Source organism: Amblyomma americanum, chromosome 1, assembly GCF_052857255.1.
Source record: "Amblyomma americanum isolate KBUSLIRL-KWMA chromosome 1, ASM5285725v1, whole genome shotgun sequence".
In the NCBI taxonomy this organism is placed as follows: domain Eukaryota; kingdom Metazoa; phylum Arthropoda; class Arachnida; order Ixodida; family Ixodidae; genus Amblyomma; species Amblyomma americanum.
This window is the reverse complement of record NC_135497.1, coordinates 265,970,923-265,985,164: the sequence shown is the minus strand read 5'-3', so window position 1 is coordinate 265,985,164 and position 14,242 is coordinate 265,970,923. Positions and strand designations below refer to the sequence as shown.

General features: G+C 44.1%; 1 long non-coding RNA gene across 1 annotated transcript; it reads right to left on the bottom strand.

The window, feature by feature from the left end:
* Positions 1 to 4,458: 4,458 nt before the first annotated feature.
* LOC144096924 (uncharacterized) lies at positions 4,459 to 12,014 on the bottom strand. The gene is made up of 5 exons (XR_013306872.1): positions 11,899 to 12,014; positions 11,524 to 11,627; positions 11,062 to 11,165; positions 7,599 to 7,671; positions 4,459 to 4,521 (listed from the first exon to the last, which is right to left on the bottom strand). It is a non-coding gene; the product is annotated as an uncharacterized LOC144096924 (long non-coding RNA).
* Positions 12,015 to 14,242: the final 2,228 nt, after the last annotated feature.

Here is a 14,242-nt window from a genome sequence, read left to right as displayed (position 1 = left end):
CGTGATTGTTGCTGCGGTCCCACAGTACGTCGTTCTATCATTGTCCATTAGCGAAATCTCGCACTTCGCAAACAGCCAGATCACGATATCGCGTGGAACAGCTGAAAATTTTCCTCGCTGCAGCTGCCACACCTGTATCACCCGTTGTGAACGTCGAACTTGCGGCCCAGCGCGCGGCTGTTTGTTTCTTCAGCATAAAAAATGGCAGCCATCTTGAAGGTAGCCGTGAACAAGCGCCGGTCGCATGTCGTACCTGGAGCACAAATGATGACTAACGAAGCACTACAACAAAAACTTGTGAAACGCGGCCGGCAGTATTCAAATGCGTCATAGCCAAAGAGAAACTATTCGTGAATGACATCGGCTCTTCCGTCGGCTACCAACACCGCTGCCGTTCCGAGTGGGGGTGCCACCTCGATTAGAACAGCGGCCCTTCCATCAACTATCAACGCTCCCTTAAGCACCGAGCGCGCATTTGAAAGTAAAAAGGAAACTTGTTGGACACTTGAGCTTCCCATAGTTGCGTTATCGGGCCGCCGCCGCATATCAGGAACCGCAGTCAGCAGCCACGTGTGGGGTGCCAGTGTGCTGCTTATCAATAGCATCCATCGGCGGAGGGGATGCCAGTTTTGCGCGTTGACATAGCAGCTGCTCAAAGCCAGCACCAAGAGCGATGCGGTGGAGTCATACAGCAAAAATGCAACCCTGCTGTAGCATGCCTGATATCTCGTTTGTCTCGCATTTACTTATCGCGTGATGTTTGCGTTTCGATTGTAAGTCGACCCCAACGCTTTGGATTTTCGAAATTTAAAAATAGGTCGACTTACAATCGTGTAAATACGATATATCTTACCATAAATATCCAGAAAAGCAAACCACAAATCATGATAAAGGATTCTGGCATAACCAAACAATTCAATACAGAAAGCAAAATAGAAGGAAAAATAACAAAAAATCATTTGTCTGCACGTCAAGAGTAGCATTTGTATCCACCTGTGTGCAAACACACACATAAAAAGCAAATCTGTACACGTTCTCCAAATTTCAAAGTAAAAGAAAAACAATGGCATAAAGCTCCACAGAGAGTCTGTACATATCACAATCAGCTCCAGCAAATCTTGTTTCTTTAAAACAATGGTGTCCCCAGCACTAAGAAACAATATACTACAGTCGATGCTTCAAAATTAAAGCACATTTGGCATTCACTACTTTTAAGCAACTACAGTCGAACCCAATTAACTCGAACTCAATTATATCGAACTCGGTTAGATCGAATTATCATTTATATAGAATAATTTCTGTGCACCATAAAGCTATAACCTGAATGCATAGGAAAATATATGGCTTCATCATACAAAAATTAGCCACATCCGATAGATCGAACTTTGGGAAACAACAGGCGACTCAAGAAGCTTGGTTTTCCTCAACACACCGGGGGTTCAGTTTCCCACTGGCATGCTCAGACCAATGATGAAGTGGATTTTCCATGACAAGCAGCGGATGCGTACAAATCGTGCATTGGGCAGTTGTGCCCACGTCCCACAGTTCGCCCGGTGCATCGTGCTGCCACTGGCAGTTTCGCATGGTTTTCGTTAGCCTCCACATGCACACGATGATAGCCGCGAAACGGACGGCAGAAACTCCCCTTTTCTACGAAGCTGGAAATTATCACGCGAGTTGAACGAGATGAGAAGAAATCCTAAGTCGCCGCAGTGCATAGGATTCCTAGAGGCACGCTGAGCAACATTCTAAAGAACAAGGATGACGTTCGGGCCAAAGTGGAGAAGAGACCTGGCACTCGCGGCAGATGTGTACATACAGCACCATAAGAACATGTTCGGGCAGCTGCGTACAAATGGTTCCTCGATGTCTGCCTCACTATAGACAATGGCTGTGCCTAGCGCTTCAGTGCAAGTTTAAGCAACATCGCACTTGGCTTCCTACCACCGAAAGCTACACTGGTGCTAAAACCCTTGGACCAGGGGGTAATCCGCGCAGTGAAAGTTAGTTGTAGGAAACAGCTGACTGAATGGCTTCTGCAGAACCAGGACTGGAACAGACCTAAAATCGACCTCATAGGCACCCTGTCTATACTGGTTGAATTGTGGAATGATTCCAAAACCAAAACTATAGAAAACTGCTTCCGACATTCTGGTTTCTGCTTTGTCAGAGCTCGTGGGTTATGATGATTTGCGTAACCAGTTGTCCGAATTTTCTGGTGCTATTTACGATGGGGCAGCTGTAGATGAATTCGTCTCTGCGGATGATGATGTTAAGACTGTGGAAGAGCTTGCAGGCGAACACATCATTGCCGATGTTGAGAGTAACCAGAACCGCACTAATGCGAATTGTGATGTGGAATTGAGAGAACATGTGCCCACATGCTTTGTGCGCTCAACATGGTTCGTCGACATATTGCACGTCAATAGCAGGCTGAGGTCTCAGCTGTTTAAAGTCCATTAGTAACAATGAAAAATGAGTTTTTTTCTAGGCAATGAGGATGAAGAAACATAATAAATTCACAACTATTTCACTTGATAATCTGCACACAGTAAATGCTTACCATAGAGATACATTTTTTTCCATCTCAATGAGATTTTGTGTTAAATTTACTGCAAGTTTTACATCGAATTACATGTTATATCGAACTTTTAGGCTTTTTTTGCAACTTCGATATATGTGGGCTAAACTGTAACTGTGTCTTAGGATGCAATTAATGCTCAGCATTTTCAGAAAGCATTTTTTTTACAGAAAATTCAGCTTCTTGTTTCTTAGAATACCTGATTTACAGTGTACAGGAACCCAATATAGCTTTCGGATTTTCATAAAGCATTACTTCAGATCTGGATTGACGAAACCATAGTAGCTGGTATTCATAAAGTTAAGTGGATTCATCACCACTCGCATACATGCCTCTATGTTGCAGTCACTTGTTACAGTGCATCTCATCCAACTAGTGACATAAAACGTTGTAGTTCCTTTTGCCGCCTGTGCTGCACATGGAAAAATGTATTAAATGTAGTACATCAGACAAAGATGAGCTAGTCCCATGGGTGAATAAGCTTTGCAGCAAGTACACCTGATAACCTGATACAGTAAAAGCTTGTTAATTCGGACTCGATGGGGACGGGATAATTGTTTGAATTAAGTGAAGTTCTAATTATCGAACGGCCACTGGAATGAGTAGCATTACAGAATTCAAAGTAGTCACATCTAGACTCGTTACTGCGAGCTAAGCGCTACTACAAGTTAGTGGCAGGAGATTCTGAGAGTTAAAGTCATGCAGTCCTAATGGCAAATGAAATAAATTGATCGGCCAGTTATGCGCCAGAATTAAGTACTGGAATGCATTCGCGTGAGCAGCGAGCTTTAGTGGTGGAATATAGGACGCTCTTTATGCTTCAAAACATGTTTATTTATGGGGAAGGGTTGTCAAAATTAGAAGGAATCAGTGATGTCAATTTGCTTGTGTTTCTTCTGCCGAGACTCCATCAGCATCATTTGCAGCTTGCCCAAGAGCTCCAGCACAACGTCAGAGTTTTCACTGGCAGAGAAGTAGCGTGCTCCAACATCGAGCGCCGATGCTACTTCACATGCACTCATGCACTTGGCTATAGCATAGGCTCATCGCCGCAGTCGGACTCATCACTGTCGGCTGTGCTCACTGCCCGTGAACACTGTCGAGTTTGGTGATAACATGCTGCCTCAATTATATTGGCGCCACTCGAGGGCTCCAACATCTCCACACTGCTGTCGACATAGCTCGCGGCACCAACAAAAAGCATGTCGCCTGCGCCCTAACTGCCATACTATGTTGTGTGCGCCATACGATCACGACCCAGCCACTGCGGCGCAACGAAAACCGGGAACGGCTTGCGCCGAAGCATCGGCGGCGCGGGCTCCGCCAGCCTCGTGCACTCGGCTTTTTTACTTTCCATTTTTTACATCTCTAGTAACTTGCACTGCATTGTGCTCGCTCTGGGTCAACTTCTATATAAGAGGAGCGGAGTCAGCCAGTGGCTCCTATTCGAATTAAGCGTAGCAAACGCCGACTTGATCGAATTACCAAGAGTTTTCCCCCCACTGAAATACACAGGGCTATGCCGGGACACGGGCATCAGTTCGAATTAACCGTCCGTTTGAATTAACGAGCTTTTACTGTATTATGTTTTCCAACACTAATTTAACATCACAAAGGTCAGATATACCTTAGCGAATGTGGCACTTTTCATGTCCAAACATTTCGGGCTGAAGACCAAGATGTCCTTGGCATTCAGACTTCTTTATTAATATAAATTAGCAATTATTTTTCCTCTGAATGATTTTCAGTTTTTATCTGATTTCAAGAACGCAGAGGTATATGTCCTGCACAGGACCACAAAGATCTCACTTCTAAGAACCACCACTGCAGAAGGCATGCACAGATAAAAATGCAACATACCATGCTCGCCAGCCAGTTCTGTTCTTGCTCAAGCTGTTTGGAAAGGCTGAATACAATTTCTTTCAAGTTTTGATTGGCCTCTTTGCAATGTGATGAAGATGTTTAATTTTAATGCTGCAATCTTTCCTTGAGGGTTTGATATAGTTGCATAGCATCAATCAGACTTTTCTTTAGTTTTAACAAATGACCTGGCAAAAAGACCAGCCTGCAGCGTATTCAACATGTGTCGCAGTTTATATCACACAGACAATGAAATGGTTACAATGTCTATTTCACTCATTGGAGATTCCCTATGATGACACCCATCATGTCTTTTGTTATGAGCAGGCTACTGTAAGCATAGACTACTTTTATTCAAATAGTGCAGTACACTGCTGGCACACATTACTGAGGTCATAACCAATGCACAGACATAGCCTCGGTGTCATTTGGCAGTTGTGTACAGGCAACAAAACTGACCTACGCTTGCTATACAAAAAATGACTGATGATTTAGTGTGGTTAGGCCAAATGCCAATTAGGTGTGCTAGCACTTTAGTCTGAAGCTGAGGCTTGGATTTCAAGCTCAAGTAGGGTTCAGAGATTGGCAAAATCGGTGAGTGGGATCCTTAGTGCTAGTGCACTAAGCTCCACCTTGAGGGTGTATGCGGAATTGGTCATTCTCTACTTCATTCATAGATCACTGGGAGTGACGCAGCTGTAAAGTGATGTGCCACTGCCCTTTTTTGCTAGAACTGAACAAGAAAATCACGGCAGAAAACAATATATCATTTTTTTCCTGCATGTTTCACGGTTATTGTCCCAGCTGGTACACTCTTTTATGCGGTCCCATGAAAAACATAACTGTAGGGTTCTACTGTACACCTTTTTTTTCTGTTAAAGAGGGAACGTAACTGAGCAGTCATTTTATGTAGAAAACGATTTCACAAAGTAGAACAGACGCCATGCTGCCAGTGGACAATGACCTAAACTAGTCATGTCCCTACAGCAGAACTTTGTCTATTCTTTTATCTTTTACATGCCACCCTCACTTGGGATTTTTCTATGTGCCAATGACATTTACTTCAGTGCTCTGGAAATACGACGCACACCACTTGCTCATGTGCAACTATGGAAGGCGATCAACCTGTCAGAGGCATTTGACAGCAAATAAGGCTTTGTGGTGCCTTCCAATATGCATGCTGCAATCACATTCACCAAGCGCAATATTTTGTATTACATACTGAAAGTTTCCAACAGCTTCATACCACAAGTGAAAACCCACAAATTCCAAATTACAGTATAAAAAGCATCTGTCATGGTCACTACATGCTCGTGATTTATTCAGCAAACTCTTACTTCTATGTTTTCACCATTTAAGCACCCTCCAGCGGCATATGTCAATACTCTATTGACTCTTTCATGCACCTGTGTGCAATGCTCTACAAGAAAAGTCCGCAGTAGTCTCTGCTATCTGCAGGGTTTCTCACAGGCTCCTATCACATGAAAAATATCTCGGTGCCTATTGACTCACTGCCTCAATTTGGATAAGCTGGTGCCACATAACGGGTTTGCAAATGATCATTACAATCTTAAGGACCATATACTATGAGAGCAGACTTGCATTGCCCACGCGTAAAAACAGAAATCACAATAACTTAAAAAAAATTACTGCTTCAGATGATACTCTTTGAAGGACACACTGCTTTCATAAATTCATTTTTAATCCTTAAGTTGAAATGGCAACTCCACAGTGTGGTGCCATTTTTGTTGTTTACCAGAGCCATGTCTATGTTTTTCACCAGTCTTTGCCCCTTAGTGCATTTTGCAGTGACCAAGAACCAAAATTGCACCATCAGAGTTGCAGCAGTATCTATGGACAGGACATTGATGGTCACTCATTTGCGGCAGTTTCACTGGAAAAAAAAATGGCAGTGGTTCAGCTCTGGTTAAACCTGGAGTGACGCAATGGCTGCAGCTGCCCGAGTGGAACTCGTTCAGTCAAATTGCAAAGTCAGTCTTTCGCCGCTCTGTTTTGCTGGGCATTCCTTCTTCATCTTTGTCCGTGGATGTGGATTCACTCCCCACCCCCCTCTGACTCGGTTTCACTGGCGCGCCATGCCGTCGGCAGCTGCTCCACACCACATGACCAGCCACGGCGCCGCCACAGAGCACAAGGGTGCCATGATGATGGCTCGAAATGCTAGCGTAAGGTAGCTATCGCTAAAAAAATGAAGAGAACACCTAAGCTCCACGTTAAGGGTTTGACATGATAGCTCTAGGGGTTTATAGGCTCATATATGCCGAATTGGTCATTCTCTACTTTATATTCATAAATCCCTGGAAGTCTTCATACCACTCCTGGTACAGTGGTGTAGCGGTTAAGTGATGCGGCACTGCTCTGTGAAGCAGGTGCTGTTACTGGTGGGTCTTGTGCATCCCAGACTGCTCTCCCTGAGCAGCCGATCATTAACTACCACCTGCTATGGTGGGCAGTTTGCTCACAACCCGGTGGGTAGGTAGTGATGGCGCTACAATACCACATTACCTAGGTGGCCTGTTTGCATCCTAGTTAGCTTCTCTGGGGATTTTTGCTCACGATCAACAACACCATCGCTGCCGACACCAGATTTTCTGCAACCCGAGCTCCTTAACACTATCACATTAAAAAGCATACCATAAATCCTTTTCAAGCAAAGTGCACAGCACTGCCTATCATCACCGTATCATTGTGATTTGTGAGTTGAGCATAAGTATAAGATATTTTTTGCCCGCTAACTTTTACTCGCTAAATTCAGATCTAATATACTCTATCACATGCTTTCTGTGAACAGAATGCATATGATGGTGTGCATCACTTCATGTTTCACCACTTCCTTTGGAGTAGCCTGCAAACTATGTTATCAGGCAAGCATACTGGGTTACCATTAGAGAGTGCCTCCTCCTTCTTTTCTACTAAAGGCCAGAAGCTGTTCTAACAAAACTTGCACAGCAAAATGTTTTGAGTAGTAAAGAATGCCACATAATATCACGGCAACCAATATAAATGTATAAACATACAATCCTGTTCAGTTTCAGAGTCTGCAAACTTTGTAGAGCAAACAGATTTTCAAAGAAGCCGAGTGACCTACAAAGGGCTGAGTAAACAAACAAGACGCACAAAACCACTGCTGCCACACACCTGAACCTCTCTGACTCATCCACTGCTGCTAGCTTTTCCTGGACAAGACTGGCAAGCTCCTCTCTCTTTTCCTGATAGTTTTTCAAGAAAAGACAAGGAAGCATTTAGTGCTATGCACAATCACAATCAACAATTTTGAGCATCAGTGAAATGAAGAAAAACATTCAACTTCACAAAAACAAAGTAGTTCAGAGTGAACCAACTCCTCAATACAGCAACGGAAATCTAAACACTCACAAGGCTGCAAGACAGGTCTCTGGAAAACATGGCAAGTGAAGCATGCACAAAAGTGATAACTGCTTTCATAAACAAAGCTTAAAGAGTTAACCTCTTATACTTCAACGGCTAACACAAAGTGAGCTACTGTAAGCTAGCCACAACCATGCTAAGGTGCAAACACCCTGTAGAAACATGAAAACAATACCCCACCACTGTACATATGCGAATGGTAAACACTGAGAAGAATGTCCTGCAAGATTATTCTTCAGGGTAACTGAAAGCATTACTGTTATGAAAGCCTCTTTTGGTGATTTCGAAGCACCGTTAAAGAAAATTAATGGTTTAGGTATATTGCAGTCCAACACCGACATTGGTTTCCCGTGTGAAGCTGTCAATTATGCTCACACATTTTACATACTTGAGTGATGCAACAAGTGACAACCCAGGTGCAAAAGATTTGACTCTCCACTCAGCAGTGAAAACTGCAAATGCAAAGGTGGTCACAGTTAAATAATTGTAGCCTGACAGAAGGTTCAGTGGACATACACTAAAACCTCAATATCTCGAAGTCACAAAACGAAAGAAAAGTTGAAATAAACAGAGCCTTGAGGTCAACAAAGTGCAAAACTTTCAAATGTATTGATCATACATTTTATAACTGTAAGCCTGAATCTATCTATATCTAGCAGTGCTAATTCCCTTCTGAAGAATAAGCACTTTACCATTTAATAGAAGAGTCTGACAAGCGGCACAGCAGCGCAGGAAACCCAGCAGACAAAGAAAAGTGCGCTAGCTTGAACCTATTGTCGTGCTCATAATGTGGAGGCAGTAAGGGCCACCACCATCCCTTCCATGTCTCTAATGATACTGCTGCTCATGGGAAAGAAGATTCAGAGATTCACCCGCATGTACCCTCTCCCTGCCTGCCCCACCCTCATTGTCCTAGGAAGCAGATTCTGTCCATGCCTCGTGTGAAGTCAAAGTCGCACAAAAGCATGCAGGGAAACAGAGTGGCAGTAATGGGCGCACACTCCAGCCCACTAGTGCAGACCCACCTGTTCGTCAGTAGCATGACCTGTAGGCTGCAAGAACCACCCGCCAACAACCCTCCTTTCTTTTACCAAGTTCTCACAAATCATATTCCAAGATATCCAAATTTTGTCATGAAAAGCTTCCAAGATACTAATTATTACAGTACCTAATGCTCTCCACTACATGACATAGAAAAACTTGCTCAACTTTGATCACAGATATATTTAAAGATATGCAAGCTGGGGTTAGTGGAGATTTACTGTAATTTCACTGATAAGACCAAACAGGAACAACCACTGAACTAGCAGCAAACTGCTTTGCAAGACAGTCTTCAGAAGAAATGGTCGAAACACACTGTTTGCTTTCTTACCAAGCAAAATGATGAGCAAAGTATACACCACAAACTTGCCGAATTTTTGAACCATATGAAGCACGAAGTCTGCCCACTGATCCTAACAATGATACACCCGCCCACTCCCACAGTAAGGCTACACATTGAGCCGTTCATTTAAAATCAGGGCTGAGATACTGATCAATTAACTGCACAAATGAGTAAGGCTTCACCACGATCAAACTTACTAACCAATTGTTCTACAGGAATTATGTCAGCCAAAGTGGCAAATAGAAAGTGCACTGTTTGCTGACCAAGTCAGAATGTTTCATTTCATTTCATTTATTGATCCCTTAAAGGCCCGAAGGCATTACATAAGGGGGGGCATATTGGTTTCCAACGGCGATGATGGGAACATGCATAACAATAAAAAGAACAAACATACATAAAAGGGGTTGTAGTCATATCAGGGTTTTCCAGCAAGTGATACATCATTTAACAAAGATATGTCAAGCAATACTCGCTACAAAAGAGCGCAGAAGTGATCAAGATTTATGTGAGGTAAATTTTTATTTTCTCGCGGAATGTTTTGTGATCAGTGCATGCAGCTGTTGCTGCAACATGCAACATGTGCATGTTGGTTGATGTTTGGAGGTAATATCTTGTCAAACAATGGACGACCAAAACGCACACAGTGTGCCTTCTCAAAGTTATACAAGCACATGCTTGAAGTGAATTTATGCATTCAAGTAGTCTACCTTTCACTGTAAAAGGATATGCCAGGCACAGTTACAATCTCTTTCCTAGCGATGTGTTTAGCATGCTTAGAAAATGCGACTGCAGGCTTGCACTTCTAGCAAAGATAGACAAGAAGGTGGGTGTTGTAAGCATGCAGTTCCAGAGAATGATTCAGAACGCTTGATATGCCAGGAAGCAAGCCAAAAAAGAACTTTCTGCTACAGAAGTGTGTGCGATCTCTGCCCACACAACAATATGCTCGGTTATTAAAGGGACCATGCAAAAAATAAAGTCGCTTGCAAATGGTTTCAATGCTTAGAAATGATGCTAAGAAGCGTTAACACCAAGTATGAGTCTTCGGAACTGAGCCGGCAATTTATTATGAATTTTTAAAAACTGTATTTTTAAAAATTCGTGGCCTGATTGGTGTGCTCGTAGTGACCGATTTTGAAACTACAATCATGAAAAAAGACGTCACTCTACCCATGACATCACCAGGCCACCACACGCTGTCATTCGCTGGAGCTATGGCAGCCACGACGTCACGGGCACACTTCCGGTAGCCGTGAAAATCATCTGCTTGTGCCGCCGCGCGACCCACTTAGGCAAGCGCGAGCCGGGGCAATGCCTTCGTGCATATGGTTTCAATTTCCTCTGCCGCCTCCTTCTGTTGGGAGTTTCGGAGCCACTCGCAGTGGCTCGCCGAGTCGCTACTGTCGTCGCTGGCGTTCAGCCGGTACGGCACGAACGCATAAGGCTCGATGCCCATCGTGGCCGTAAGAGCGAGCAGTCGCGCCTCAAAGTCCGGGTCCATTACTGCGAATTACAACAGATGACAAGCAAAGAAACCCGACCCTGCTGCTGGGGTGCTAGGAGCGACAACCGGAAGTTGCAAAAGGAACGCCAGCGGATGACGTATTCATGGGCGGGGGCCAGTCCCAGACCTGTTTTCTTTATTTTTGCCTGGTGCCCCGCATGTACGAGTTGTATTAAAGGTTATTAAATTATTTGAGTTAAAACTTCACCCAGTCCTGCTTGATAGGCACAGAGAGCAAGCCAAGTCTGCAGGTTCTGCGCCTCATTGTTACACAACTGCATGCCATCAAATGCATGCAAGCAATTCAGTCAGCCCCTGGACTACCTGCAGCTCTGCTTCCAGCTCGGCAATCTGTGTCCTTTTCGAGAAGCAGCAGGGCAGCCTCCTCTCATTCTTCAGCCTCCATCTGGGCCGCAGCCAGGGACTCCCTGGTGGCATGAGCACAGTGCAATGTACTAAAAAATCATTCACACTGCTAGCAGAACTACAGCATTCAGTCAGAGAGCAGTGAGTTGCAGTAAACGCTTCAGGCTCCTCGTGAAGTTATGCCTTCCAGTAATTAACATGCGAGCACACCACAGTGAGTGCCTGTGGTTATGGCCAAGGATCATCAAAGTTGGGCAGACTGAGATATATTTGCAAAAGCTCCTATAGCCAGGGTATGCGAGATCCAAACACAACAAAAAGCTTCAACTGTGCCGCTCTCAGTTATGTGCAGCTAAGTGCAAGTTGCAATTAAGGGACTATTCTTTTAAGTGTGGAAAAAGATCACAAATAAAAGCTCACTTGAGGGACTCGGCTTCAGCCTGCACTCGTGCTAGGTCATCAGCACTATCGGCAGCAAGCTGCTCAAAGTTGGTGATACCACTGCGGAGGCCTTCAATTTCAGCCTGCAGGTAGAAACCAGAGACATTCAGTGGAATTCACACATCATGTGAACGTCCCGCCTCTGAGAAGCGGTGTGGTGACATTGGCTCCAGTTTGCTGTGCGAGATCAGCGCACATAAAAGAATTCCATGTGTCTGGAAATAATTTTCTGTTCATGCACTACGGCATCCCTCACAGCTCACATGCAGCTTCGGGATGTTGAAACTTCACTTACCATACAGAACCGTCAATCCTAAGCTCTCATGCCCTAAGAAAGCATGGGAAACAGCCTACCATCTGCTCCCTGATGACAGAGTCCATTCTTGCGCACTCAGGAGAGAGTCTCTGAACTTTTCTTCCTGGCCAATTCGTCACTCATGTTAGAGGTCACTCCCTGGGAGTGGCTCCAGTGATCATAGAATAAGATTGTTTGGGAACAAAAAATGCCCCACCTTGCATTGAGAATGGATATTTCTGCACAAAACTGCTCCAGACTTAAAATAAACAAGCCCCTGCACAAGAACAGCAACAGCATCTCTCTCCTTTTGGAGATGTTCCATTCGAATAACAAAGAAAATAATATTCTGCGCAGAGCTCAAGTTTACATCACCTTGATGTCATCTTCCCGAGAGAAGATTGGTGTATTTTTCACTTCTTTCCCTATGCAGCTGCTATGTTTTCCGACTACTCACAACTTGAATTCTGATTTGTCACACAGCAAAGGCAAAGATATTAGTGCAATGAGGCCCACCAATGCACATTTGGGGGTCGCAGACATCCATTATTTGTTACTCTACTTGACACAAGAAAAGGCTATTAGAATACATTTGTCTAAACAATAACGCTGAGAGCGCCATTGGGAGGAATGACCCGAACCAGTCGGCTGCAGACTCAAGAACAAGTTTTTTTTAAATCCCTTGTCATTGTCCAAGTGCCATCTCGAAGCCCGAGAATTCTAGTAGTCACTTGGTCATTTTCAGTCGCTCCAATCGTCCAGAGAGGAAGCTGCTAGAATCTAACCCAGTTGAAAATCTTTAACTGGAAATTCAACTTTGAGTCACTGATACCAGTCAGAAACCAACTGGTCCCAGTTGGAAGCCAACTGGTTCCACTTTGAAACCCAGTTGGGGACAAAATGGGAGGCAAATGGTCAAGTTTGCCACGAACTCAGAACCATCAATTCCCAGTTGAGAGCCAAACAGTAGGAACTGGGGACCAACTGGGAAGTAAGTGGTTCCATTTGTGGGTCAAGTGGGAAGCGAAAATTCCCAATTGAAGGCCAACTGGGCAGAATTGGTCGTGGGTAAAAACCAAATGGGAAGCTTTTTACTGCTTGGAGGGATGCTGAGAAGAAAATAAATGCTGCTGCGGATCAGCACATCATACAGTCATTAGGCGCAGAAGTGAACATACTGTGAAATTAGATGAAAGCTGGCTTATTGGCGAGCATCATTCCGATCGTACTGTGTGCACTGCATGCGAAAATGCCCGTCGACGCTCTCCTGGTGAAACACAACACTTCCCTCGAAACTCTGCACTGTTAGCATGGGTCAACATGCACATGCTGCGAACGTATCGTGCGCCCACGTTATAGCTTATTTTTTCTTTGTTTTTATTAAGCCCAGTTCTCTTTGTACCTTCAACCCGTTGTGACATAGACGTTTCGGGCAGGCTAACATAATATTTATTTATTTATAATTGCCCAACCACCCAAACGAACTTCCATTTTGGAGACCGTGACTACCGTGACCAACCGTAACTCCAGGGAACTAGGTGCAGGTGTCATTCTCTACACCCCAATTGTTGAAGTTCGCAGCGTATTTTATCAACAATAGCGCAAACAATGCACGGCGATTACAGCTATGAGAAAAATAACAAGTTAGAGTTTTAAATTAACTTAATTTTCATGCTAGAGAAAACAGAGTACTAAGTATAAAAGGTTGCCGATACAAAACAGGCATCAGTTTCACGCACACCATCCTTCCTAGGGTAGCCATAGGAGCAATGGTCACGCAGATTGTGTGTGCAATTTCTCATCGTGTTCCGCAGGAACATTGTGGTTTAAGAACCTCGCCATAAAATTAATTTTTTGCATACTATTGTTGGTGAGATTGTTCAACAGATCTTTCCATGATGGGGCTGAAGGAAGACAGTTTTCTTGCTTTTACTACTCAGCGAAGTGGACCCGTCAATACGAATTAGGACTACAAGTCGTTTTCAACGGTGGGAATCCTGCCCTTTCCAGGTGCGTACTCAGTTTGCTCATTTCGGTGTATTTTATGCTATTTTTGCATTTGTAATGAAAAAATTCCAACGCATTTAGCGGCACGTTATATTTTCGCGCTCACTCGTATGGCTGTCTTGCCAAACTCGCTGTGCACTGAAACAAAGGCTGGTGATGTATGCAACTGACCTCTACTATACGAGAAGTGGGCATGCATTCGGATCATGTGCCAAAGTGCATGCGGAAGCAAACTCCGCTCAGCACGACTGCATTTTAATGCTGCAGAGAGCACCTCTTGACGCCTCATAGACTTGCCTTGGTAAAGACAGCGTAAATTACTGGGCTTGTTTGTAGTTGCTGTGAGCTATGCTCTTGTTTGTCACCTACAAAAATGAACTACAATGTTTTGTTTTG